Raw genomic sequence first — 12997 nt, 5'->3', positions numbered from 1 at the left:
ATTAATGCTGGAATCATCTTCAGGATGCTATAATACACTAAATACAGCAAAAATTTTGAGTCTACAACGTTTAGTTTAGGCGTGAGAGCCAAAATGAACTTTTTATTGATTTAAATGCGTTTTCAGCCCCTGATTGTACACTTAAGGTGAAAAGGTCAAAATCTTCAAAAATGAGCATAAGCACAGTGTAAATAATGCTGGAATCATCTTCAGGATGCTAGAATACACTAAATACAGTAAAAATTTTGACTCTACAACGTTTAGTTTAGGTATGAGAGCCAAAAAGAACTTTTTATTGCTTTAAACGCGTTTTCAGCCCCTGATTGTACACTTAAGGTGAAAATGTCAAAATCTTCAAAATGAGCATAAGCACAGTGAAATTAATGCTGGAATCATCTTCAGGATGCTAGAATACACTAAATACAGCAAAAATTTTGAGTCTACAACGTTTAGTTTAGGTGTGAGAGCCAAAATGAACTTTTTATTGCTTGAAATGCGTTTTCAGCCTGATTGTGCACTTTAGGTGAAAATGTCAAAATCTTAAAAATGAGCATGAGCACAATGAAATTAATGCTGGAATCATCTTCAGGATGCTATAATACACTAAATACAGCAAACATTTTGAGTCTACAACGTTTAGTTTAGGTGTGAGAGCCAAAATGAACTTTTTATTGCTTTAAATGCGTTTTCAGCCCCTGATTGTACACGTTAGGTGAAAAGGTCAAAATCTTCAAAAATGAGCATAAGCACAATGAAATTAATGCTGGAATCATCTTCAGGATGCTAGAATACACTAAATACAGTAAAAATTTTGACTCTACAATGTTTAGTTTAGGTATGAGAGCCAAAAAAAACTTTTTATTGCTTTAAATGCGTTTTCAGCCCCTGATTGTACTCTTAAGGTGAAAATGTCAAAATCTTAAAATTGAGCATGAGCACAATGAAATTAATGCTGGAATCATCTTCAGGATGCTATAATACACTAAATACAGCAAACATTTTGAGTCTACAACGTTTAGTTTAGGTGTGAGAGCCAAAATGAACTTTTTATTGCTTTAAATGCGTTTTCAGCCCCTGATTGTACACTTAAGGTGAAAATGTCAAAATCTTAAAATTGAGAATAAGCACAATGAAATTAATGCTGAAATTATCTTCAGGATGCTAGAATACACTAAATACAACAAAAATTTTGAGTCTACAACGTTTAGTTTAGGTGTGAGAGCCAAAATGAACTTTTTATTGCTTTAAATGCGTTTTCAGCCCCTGATTGTACACTTAAGGTGAAAATGTCAAATTCTTCAAAATGAGCATAAGCACAATGAAATTAAAGCTGGAATCATCTTCAGGATGCTAGAATACACTAAATACAGCAAAAATTTTGAGTCTGCAACGTTTAGTTTAGGTGTGAGAGCCAAAATGAACTTTTTATTGCTTTAAACGCATTTTCAGCCCCGGATTGTACACTTAAGGTGAAAATGTCAAAATTCTCAAAATGAGCATAAGCACAATGAAATTAATGCTGGAATCATCTTCAGGATACTAGAATACACTAAATACAGCAAACATTTTGAGTCTACAACGTTTAGTTTAGGTGTGAGAGCCAAAATGAACTTTTTATTGCTTTAAATGCGTTTTGAGCACCTGATTGTACACTTAAGGTGAAAATGTCAAAATCTTAAAATTGAGCATGAGCACAATGAAATTAATGCTGGAATCATCTTCAGGATGCTATAATACACTAAATACAGCAAACATTTTGAGTCTACAACGTTTAGTTTAGGTGTGAGAGCCAAAATGAACTTTTTATTGCTTTAAATGCGTTTTCAGCCTGATTGTGCACTTTAGGTGAAAATGTCAAAATCTTAAAAATGAGCATGAGCACAATGAAATTAATGCTGGAAACATCTTCAGGATGCTAGAATACACTAAATACAGCAAAAATTTTGAGTCTACAACGTTTAGTTTAGTTGTGAGAGCCAAACTGATCTTTTTATTGCTTTAAATGTGTTTTCAGCCTGATTGTCCACTTAAGGTGAAAATGTCAAAATCTTAAAAATGAGCATGAGCACAATGAAATTAATGCTGGAATCATCTTCAGGATGCTAGAATACACTAAATACAGCAACATTTTTGAGTCTACAACGTTTAATTTAGGTGTGAGAGCCAAAATTAACTTTTTATTGCTTTAAATGCGTTTTCAGCCTGATTGTGCACTTTAGGTGAAAATGTCAAAATCTTAAAAATGAGCATGAGCACAATGAAATTAATGCTGGAATCATCTTCAGGATGCTAGAATACACTAAATACAGCAAAAATTTTGAGTCTACAACGTTTAGTTTAGGTGTGAGAGCCAAAATGAACTTTTTATTGCTTTAAATGCGTTTTCAGCCCCTGATTGTACACTTAAGGTGAAAATGTCAAAATCTTCAATATGAGCATGAGCACAATGAAATTAATGCTGGAATCATCTTCAGGATGCTATAATACACTAAATACAGCAAACATTTTGAGTCTACAACGTTTAGTTTAGGTGTGAGAGCCAAAATGAACTTTTTATTGCTTTAAATGCGTTTTCAGCCCCTGATTGTACATGTTAGGTGAAAATGTCAAAATCTTAAAATTGAGCATAAGCACAGTGTAAATAATGCTGGAATCATCTTCAGGATGCTAGAATACACTAAATACAGTAAAAATTTTGACTCTACAACGTTTAGTTTAGGTATGAGAGCCAAAAAGAACTTTTTATTGCTTTAAATGCGTTTTCAGCCCCTGATTGTACACTTAAGGTGAAAATGTCAAAATCTTAAAATTGACCATGAGCACAATGAAATTAATGCTGGAATCATCTTCGGGATGCTATAATACACTAAATACAGCAAACATTTTGAGTCTACAACGTTTACTTTAGGTGTGAGAGCCAAAATGAACTTTTTAATGCTTTAAATGCGTTTTCAGCCTGATTGTGCACTTTAGGTGAAAATGTCAAAATCTTAAAAATGAGCATGAGCACAATGAAATTAATGCTGGAATCATCTTCAGGATGCTAGAATACACTAAATACAGCAACATTTTTGAGTCTACAACGTTTAGTTTAGGTGTGAGAGCCAAAATGAACTTTTTATTGCTTTAAACGCATTTTCAGCCCCGGATTGTACACTTAAGGTGAAAATGTCAAAATTCTCAAAATGAGCATAAGCACAATGAAATTAATGCTGGAATCATCTTCATGATACTAGAATACACTAAATACAGCAAACATTTTGAGTCTACAACGTTTAGTTTAGGTGTGAGAGCCAAAATGAACTTTTTATTGCTTGAAATGCGTTTTCAGCCTGATTGTGCACTTTAGGTGAAAATGTCAAAATCTTAAAAATGAGCATGAGCACAATGAAATTAATGCTGGAATCATCTTCAGGATGCTATAATACACTAAATACAGCAAACATTTTGAGTCTACAACGTTTAGTTTAGGTGTGAGAGCCAAAATGAACTTTTTATTGCTTTAAATGCGTTTTCAGCCCCTGATTGTACACTTAAGGTGAAAATGTCAAAATCTTAAAATTGAGAATAAGCACAATGAAATTAATGCTGAAATTATCTTCAGGATGCTAGAATACACTAAATACAGCAAAAATTTTGAGTCTACAACGTTTAGTTTAGGTGTGAGAGCCAAAATGAACTTTTTATTGCTTTAAATGCGTTTTCAGCCCCTGATTGTACACTTAAGGTGAAAATGTCAAAATCTTCAAAATGAGCATAAGCGCAATGAAATTAATGCTGGAATCATCTTCAGGATGCTAGAATACACTAAATACAGCAAAATTTTTGAGTCTACAATGTTTAGTTTAGGTGTGAGAGCCAAAATGAACTTTTTATTGCTTTAAACGCATTTTCAGCCCCGGATTGTACACTTAAGGTGAAAATGTCAAAATTCTCAAAATGAGCATAAGCACAAAGAAATTAATGCTGGAATCATCTTCAGGATACTAGAATACACTAAATACAGCAAAAATTTTGAGTCTACAACGTTTAGTTTAGGTGTGAGAGCCAAAATGAACTTTTTATTGCTTTAAATGCGTTTTCAGCCCCTGATTGTACACGTTAGGTGAAAAGGTCAAAATCTTCAAAAATGAGCATAAGCACAATGAAATTAATGCTGGAATCATCTTCAGGATGCTAGAATACACTAAATACAGTAAAAATTTTGACTCTACAACGTTTAGTTTAGGTATGAGAGCCAAAAAGAACTTTTTATTGCTTTAAATGCGTTTTCAGCCCCTGATTGTACACTTAAGGTGAAAATGTCTAAATCTTAAAATTGAGCATGAGCACAATGAAATTAATGCTGGAATCATCTTCAGGATGCTATAATACACTAAATACAGCAACAATTTTGAGTCTACAACGTTTAGTTTAGGCGTGAGAGCCAAAATGAACTTTTTATTGATTTAAATGCGTTTTCAGCCCCTGATTGTACACTTAAGGTGAAAATGTCAAAATCTTAAAATTGAGAATAGGCACAATGAAATTAATGCTGAAATTATCTTCAGGATGCTAGAATACACTAAATACAGCAAAAATTTTGAGTCTACAACGTTTAGTTTAGGTGTGAGAGCCAAACTGATCTTTTTATTGCTTTAAATGTGTTTTCAGCCTGATTGTGCACTTATGGTGAAAATGTCAAAATCTTAAAAATGAGCATGAGCACAATGAAATTAATGCTGGAATCATCTTCAGGATGCTAGAATACACTAAATACAGCAACATTTTTGAGTCTACAACGTTTAGTTTAGGTGTGAGAGCCAAAATTAACTTTTTATTGCTTTAAATGCGTTTTCAGCCTGATTGTGCACTTTAGGTGAAAATGTCAAAATCTTCAATATGAGCATAAGCACAATGAATTTAATGCTGGAATCATCTTCAGGATGCTAGAATACACTAAATACAGCAAAAATTTTGAGTCTACAACGTTTAGTTTAGGTGTGAGAGCCAAAATGAACTTTTTATTGCTTTAAATGCGTTTTCAGCCCCTGATTGTACACGTTAGGTGAAAAGGTCAAAATCTTCAAAAATGAGCATAAGCACAATGAAATTAATGCTGGAATCATCTTCAGGATGCTAGAATACACTAAATACAGCAACAATTTTGAGTCTACAACGTTTAGTTTAGGTGTGAGAGCCAAAATGAACTTTTTATTGCTTTAAATGCGTTTTGAGCACCTGATTGTACACTTAAGGTGAAAATGTCAAAATCTTAAAAATGAGCATGAGCACAATGAAATTAATGCTGGAATCATCTTCAGCATGCTAGAATACACTAAATACAGCAACATTTTTGAGTCTACAACGTTTAGTTTAGGTGTGAGAGCCAAAATGAACTTTTTATTGCTTTAAACGCGTTTTCAGCCCCTGATTGTACACTTAAGGTGAAAATGTCAAAATCTTGAAAATGAGCATAAGCACAATGAAATTAATGCTGGAATCATCTTCAGGATGCTAGAATACACAAAATACAGCAAAAATTTTGAGTCTACAACGTTTAGTTTAGGTGTGAGAGCCAAAATGAACTTTTTATTGCTTGAAATGCGTTTTCAGCCTGATTGTGCACTTTAGGTGAAAATGTCAAAATCTTAAAAATGAGCATGAGCACAATGAAATTAATGCTGGAATCATCTTCAGGATGCTATAATACACTAAATACAGCAAACATTTTGAGTCTACAACGTTTAGTTTAGGTGTTAGAGCCAAAATGAACTTTTTATTGCTTTAAATGCGTTTTCAGCCCCTGATTGTACACGTTAGGTGAAAAGGTCAAAATCTTCAAAAATGAGCATAAGCACAATGAAATTAATGCTGGAATCATTTTCAGGATGCTAGAATACACTAAATACAGTAAAAATTTTGACTCTACAATGTTTAGTTTAGGTATGAGAGCCAAAAAGAACTTTTTATTGCTTTAAATGCGTTTTCAGCCCCTGATTGTACTCTTAAGGTGAAAATGTCAAAATCTTAAAATTGAGCATGAGCACAATGAAATTAATGCTGGAATCATCTTCAGGATGCTAGAATACACTAAATACAGTAAAATTTTTGACTCTACAACGTTTAGTTTAGGTATGAGAGCCAAAAAGAACTTTTTATTGCTTTAAATGCGTTTTCAGCCCCTGATTGTACACTTAAGGTGAAAATGTCAAAATCTTAAAATTGAGCATGAGCACAATGAAATTAATGATGGAATCATCTTCGGGATGCTATAATACACTAAATACAGCAACAATTTTGAGTCTACAACGTTTAGTTTAGGTGTGAGAGCCAAAATGAACTTTTTATTGCTTTAAATGCGTTTTGAGCACCTGATTGTACACTTAAGGTGAAAATGTCAAAATCTTAAAATTAAGCATGACCACAATGAAATTAATGCTGGAATCATCTTCAGGATGCTATAATACACTAAATACAGCAAACATTTTGAGTCTACAACGTTTAGTTTAGGTGTGAGAGCCAAAATGAACTTTTTATTGCTTTAAATGCGTTTTCAGCCCCTGATTGTACACTTAAGGTGAAAATGTCAAAATCTTAAAATTGAGCATGAGCACAATGAAATTAATGCTGGAATCATCTTCGGGATGCTATAATACACTAAATACAGCAAACATTTTGAGTCTACAACGTTTAGTTTAGGTGTGAGAGCCAAAATGAACTTTTAAATGCTTTAAATGCGTTTTCAGCCTGATTGTGCACTTTAGGTGAAAATGTCAAAATCTTAAAAATGAGCATGAGCACAATGAAATTAATGCTGGAATCATCTTCAGGATGCTAGAATACACTAAATACAGCAACATTTTTGAGTCTACAACGTTTAGTTTAGGTGTGAGAGCCAAAATGAACTTTTTATTGCTTTAAACGCGTTTTCAGCCCCTGATTGTACACTTAAGGTGAAAATGTCAAAATCTTCAAAATGAGCATAAGCACAATGAAATTAATGCTGGAATCATCTTCAGGATGCTAGAATACACTAAATACAGCAAAAATTTTGAGTCTACAACGTTTAGTTTAGGTGTGAGAGCCAAAATGAACTTTTGATTGCTTTAAATGCGTTTTCAGCCCCTGATTGTACACGTTAGGTGAAAAGGTCAAAATCTTCAAAAATGAGCATAAGCACAATGAAATTAATGTTGGAATCATCTTCAGGATGCTAGAATACACTAAATACAGCAAACATTTTGAGTCTACAACGTTTAGTTTAGGCGTGAGAGCCAAAATTAACTTTTTATTGATTTAAATGCGTTTTCAGCCCCTGATTGTACACTTAAGGTGAAAATGTCAAAATCTTAAAATTGAGAATAGGCACAATGAAATTAATGCTGAAATTATCTTCAGGATGCTAGAATACACTAAATACAGCAAAAAATTTGAGTCTACAACGTTTAGTTTAGGTGTGAGAGCCAAACTGATCTTTTTATTGCTTTAAATGTGTTTTCAGCCTGATTGTGCACTTAAGGTGAAAATGTCAAAATCTTAAAAATGAGCATGAGCACAATGAAATTAATACTGGAATCATCTTCAGGATGCTAGAATACACTAAATACAGCAACATTTTTGAGTCTACATCGTTTAGTTTAGGTGTGAGAGCCAAAATTAACTTTTTATTGCTTTAAATGCGTTTTCAGCCTGATTGTGCACTTTAGGTGAAAATGTCAAAATCTTAAAAATGAGCATGAGCACAATGAAATTAATGCTGGAATCATCTTCAGGATGCTAGAATACACTAAATACAGTAAAAATTTTGAGTCTACAACGTTTAGTTTAGGTGTGAGAGCCAAAATGAACTTTTTATTGCTTTAAATGCGTTTTCAGCCCCTGATTGTACACTTAAGGTGAAAATGTCAAAATCTTCAATATGAGCATAAGCACAATGAATTTAATGCTGGAATCATCTTCAGGATGCTAGAATACACTAAATACAGCAAAAATTTTGAGTCTACAACGTTTAGTTTAGGTGTGAGAGCCAAAATGAACTTTTTATTGCTTTAAATGCGTTTTCAGCCCCTGATTGTACACGTTAGGTGAAAAGGTCAAAATCTTCAAAAATGAGCATAAGCACAATGAAATTAATGTTGGAATCATCTTCAGGATGCTAGAATACACTAAATACAGCAACAATTTTGAGTCTACAACGTTTAGTTTAGGCGTGAGAGCCGAAATGAACTTTTTATTGATTTAAATGCGTTTTCAGCCCCTGATTGTACACTTAAGGTGAAAATGTGAAAATCTTCAAAATGAGCATAAGCACAATGAAATTAATGCTGGAATCATCTTCAGGATGCTAGAATACACTAAATACAGCAAAAATTTTGAGTCTACAACGTTTAGTTTAGGTGTGAGAGCCAAAATGAACTTTTTATTGCTTTAAATGCGTTTTCAGCCCCTGATTGTACACGTTAGGTGAAAAGGTCAAAATCTTCAAAAATGAGCATAAGCACAATGAAATTAATGTTGGAATCATCTTCAGGATGCTAGAATACACTAAATACAGCAACAATTTTGAGTCTACAACGTTTAGTTTAGGCGTGAGAGCCGAAATGAACTTTTTATTGATTTAAATGCGTTTTCAGCCCCTGATTGTACACTTAAGGTGAAAATGTGAAAATCTTCAAAATGAGCATAAGCACAATGAAATTAATGCTGGAATCATCTTCAGGATGCTATAATACACAAAATACAGCAAAAATTTTGAGTCTACAACGTTTAGTTTAGGTGTGAGAGACAAAATGAACTTTTTATTGCTTGAAATGCGTTTTCAGCCTGATTGTGCACTTTAGGTGAAAATGTCAAAATCTTAAAAATGAGCATGAGCACAATGAAATTAATGCTGGAATCATCTTCAGGATGCTATAATACACTAAATACAGCAAACATTTTGAGTCTACAACATTTAGTTTAGGTGTGAGAGCCAAAATTAACTTTTTATTGCTTTAAATGCGTTTTCAGCCCCTGATTGTACACTTAAGGTGAAAATGTCAAAATCTTAAAATTGAGAATAAGCACAATGAAATTAATGCTGAAATTATCTTCAAGATGCTAGAATACACTAAATACAGCAAAAATTTTGAGTCTACAACGTTTAGTTTAGGTGTGAGAGCCAAAATGAACTTTTTATTGCTTTAAATGCGTTTTCAGCCCCTGATTGTACACGTTAGGTGAAAAGGTCAAAATCTTCAAAAATGAGCATAAGCACAATGAAATTAATGCTGGAATCATCTTCAGGATGCTAGAATACACTAAATACAGCAACAATTTTGAGTCTACAACGTTTAGTTTAGGTGTGAGAGCCAAAATGAACTTTTTATTGCTTTAAATGCGTTTTGAGCACCTGATTGTACACTTAAGGTGAAAATGTCAAAATCTTAAAATTAAGCATGAGCACAATGAAATTAATGCTGGAATCATCTTCAGGATGCTATAATACACTAAATACAGCAAACATTTTGAGTCTACAACGTTTAGTTTAGGTGTGAGAGCCAAAATGAACTTTTTATTGCTTTAAATGCGTTTTCAGCCCCTGATTGTACATGTTAGGTGAAAAGGTCAAAATCTTCAAAAATGAGCATAAGCACAGTGTAAATAATGCTGGAATCATCTTCAGGATGCTAGAATACACTAAATACAGTACAAATTTTGACTCTACAACGTTTAGTTTAGGTATGAGAGCCAAAAGGAACTTTTTATTGCTTTAAATGCGTTTTCAGCCCCTGATTGTACACTTAAGGTGAAAATGTCAAAATCTTAAAATTGAGCATGAGCACAATGAAATTAATGCTGGAATCATCTTCAGAATGCTATAATACACTAAATACAGCAAACATTTTGAGTCTACAACGTTTAGTTTAGGTGTGAGAGCCAAAATGAACTTTTTATTGCTTTAAATGCGTTTTCAGCCCCTGATTGTACATGTTAGGTGAAAAGGTCAAAATCTTAAAATTGAGCATGAGCACAATGAAATTAATGCTGGAATCATCTTCAGGATGCTAGAATACACTAAATACAGTAAAATTTTTGACTCTACAACGTTTAGTTTAGGTATGAGAGCCAAAAATAACTTTTTATTGCTTTAAATGCGTTTTCACCCCCTGATTGTACACTTAAGGTGAAAATGTCAAAATCTTAAAATTGAGCATGAGCACAATGAAATTAATGATGGAATCATCTTCGGGATGCTATAATACACTAAATACAGCAACAATTTTGAGTCTACAACGTTTAGTTTAGGTGTGAGAGCCAAAATGAACTTTTTATTGCTTTAAATGCGTTTTGAGCACCTGATTGTACACTTAAGGTGAAAATGTCAAAATCTTAAAATTAAGCATGAGCACAATGAAATTAATGCTGGAATCATCTTCAGGATGCTATAATACACTAAATACAGCAAACATTTTGAGTCTACAACGTTTAGTTTAGGTGTGAGAGCCAAAATGAAATTTTTATTGCTTTAAATGCGTTTTCAGCCCCTGATTGTACACTTAAGGTGAAAATGTCAAAATCTTAAAATTGAGCATGAGCACAATGAAATTAATGCTGGAATCATCTTCGGGATGCTATAATACACTAAATACAGCAAACATTTTGAGTCTACAACGTTTAGTTTAGGTGTGAGAGCCAAAATGAACTTTTTAATGCTTTAAATGCGTTTTCAGGCTGATTGTGCACTTTAGGTGAAAATGTCAAAATCTTAAAAATGAGCATGAGCACAATGAAATTAATGCTGGAATCATCTTCAGGATGCTAGAATACACTAAATACAGCAACATTTTTGAGTCTACAACGTTTAGTTTAGGTGTGAGAGCCAAAATGAACTTTTTATTGCTTTAAAAGCGTTTTCAGCCCCTGATTGTACACTTAAGGTGAAAATGTCAAAATCTTCAAAATGAGCATAAGCACAATGAAATTAATGCTGGAATCATCTTCAGGATGCTAGAATACACTAAATACAGCAAAAATTTTGAGTCTACAACGTTTAGTTTAGGCGTGAGAGCCAAAATGAACTTTTTATTGATTTAAATGCGTTTTCAGCCCCTGATTGTACACTTAAGGTAAAAATGTCAAAATCTTAAAATTGAGAATAGGCACAATGAAATTAATGCTGAAATTATCTTCAGGATGCTAGAATACACTAAATACAGCAAAAAATTTGAGTCTACAACGTTTAGTTTAGGTGTGAGAGCCAAAATGAACTTTTTATTGCTTTAAATGTGTTTTCAGCCTGATTGTGCACTTAAGGTGAAAATGTCAAAATCTTAAAAATGAGCATGAGCACAATGAAATTAATGCTGGAATCATCTTCAGGATGCTAGAATACACTAAATACAGCAACATTTTTGAGTCTACAACGTTTAGTTTAGGTGTGAGAGCCAAAATTAACTTTTTATTGCTTTAAATGCGTTTTCAGCCTGATTGTGCACTTTAGGTGAAAATGTCAAAATCTTAAAAATGAGCATGAGCACAATGAAATTAATGCTGGAATCATCTTCAGGATGCTAGAATACACTAAATACAGTAAAAATTTTGAGTCTACAACGTTTAGTTTAGGTGTGAGAGCCAAAATGAACTTTTTATTGCTTTAAATGCGTTTTCAGCCCCTGATTGTACACTTAAGGTGAAAATGTCAAAATCTTCAATATGAGCATAAGCACAATGAATTTAATGCTGGAATCATCTTCAGGATGCTAGAATACACTAAATACAGCAAAAATTTTGAGTCTACAACGTTTAGTTTAGGCGTGAGAGCCAAAATGAACTTTTTATTGATTTAAATGCGTTTTCAGCCCCTGATTGTACACTTAAGGTGAAAATGTCAAAATCTTAAAATTGAGAATAGGCACAATGAAATTAATGCTGAAATTATCTTCAGGATGCTAGAATACACTAAATACAGCAAAAAATTTGAGTCTACAACGTTTAGTTTAGGTGTGAGAGCCAAACTGATCTTTTTATTGCTTTAAATGCGTTTTCAGCCTGATTGTGCACTTTAGGTGAAAATGTCAAAATCTTAAAAATGAGCATGAGCACAATGAAATTAATGCTGGAATCATCTTCAGGATGCTAGAATACACTAAATACAGTAAAAATTTTGAGTCTACAACGTTTAGTTTAGGTGTGAGAGCCAAAATGAACTTTTTATTGCTTTAAATGCGTTTTCAGCCCCTGATTGTACACTTAAGGTGAAAATGTCAAAATCTTCAATATGAGCATAAGCACAATGAATTTAATGCTGGAATCATCTTCAGGATGCTAGAATACACTAAATACAGCAAAAATTTTGAGTCTACAACGTTTAGTTTAGGTGTGAGAGCCAAAATGAACTTTTTATTGCTTTAAATGCGTTTTCAGCCCCTGATTGTAGACGTTAGGTGAAAAGGTCAAAATCTTCAAAAATGAGCATAAGCACAATGAAATTAATGTTGGAATCATCTTCAGGATGCTAGAATACACTAAATACAGCAACAATTTTGAGTCTACAACGTTTAGTTTAGGCGTGAGAGCCGAAATGAACTTTTTATTGATTTAAATGCGTTTTCAGCCCCTGATTGTACACTTAAGGTGAAAATGTCAAAATCTTCAAAATGAGCATAAGCACAATGAAATTAATGCTGGAATCATCTTCAGGATGCTAGAATACACAAAATACAGCAAAAATTTTGAGTCTACAACGTTTAGTTTAGGTGTGAGAGACAAAATGAACTTTTTATTGCTTGAAATGCGTTTTCAGCCTGATTGTGCACTTTAGGTGAAAATGTCAAAATCTTAAAAATGAGCATGAGCACAATGAAATTAATGCTGGAATCATCTTCAGGATGCTATAATACACTAAATACAGCAAACATTTTGAGTCTACAACGTTTAGTTTAGGTGTGAGAGCCAAAATTAACTTTTTATTGCTTTAAATGCGTTTTCAGCCCCTGATTGTACACTTAACTCTTTCACTGCCAGACGTTTTCCG

Source organism: Vanacampus margaritifer, chromosome 1, assembly GCF_051991255.1.
Source record: "Vanacampus margaritifer isolate UIUO_Vmar chromosome 1, RoL_Vmar_1.0, whole genome shotgun sequence".
Taxonomy (NCBI): domain Eukaryota; kingdom Metazoa; phylum Chordata; class Actinopteri; order Syngnathiformes; family Syngnathidae; genus Vanacampus; species Vanacampus margaritifer.
The sequence above is the reverse complement of the archived record's forward strand: the minus strand, read 5'-3'. Positions refer to the sequence as shown.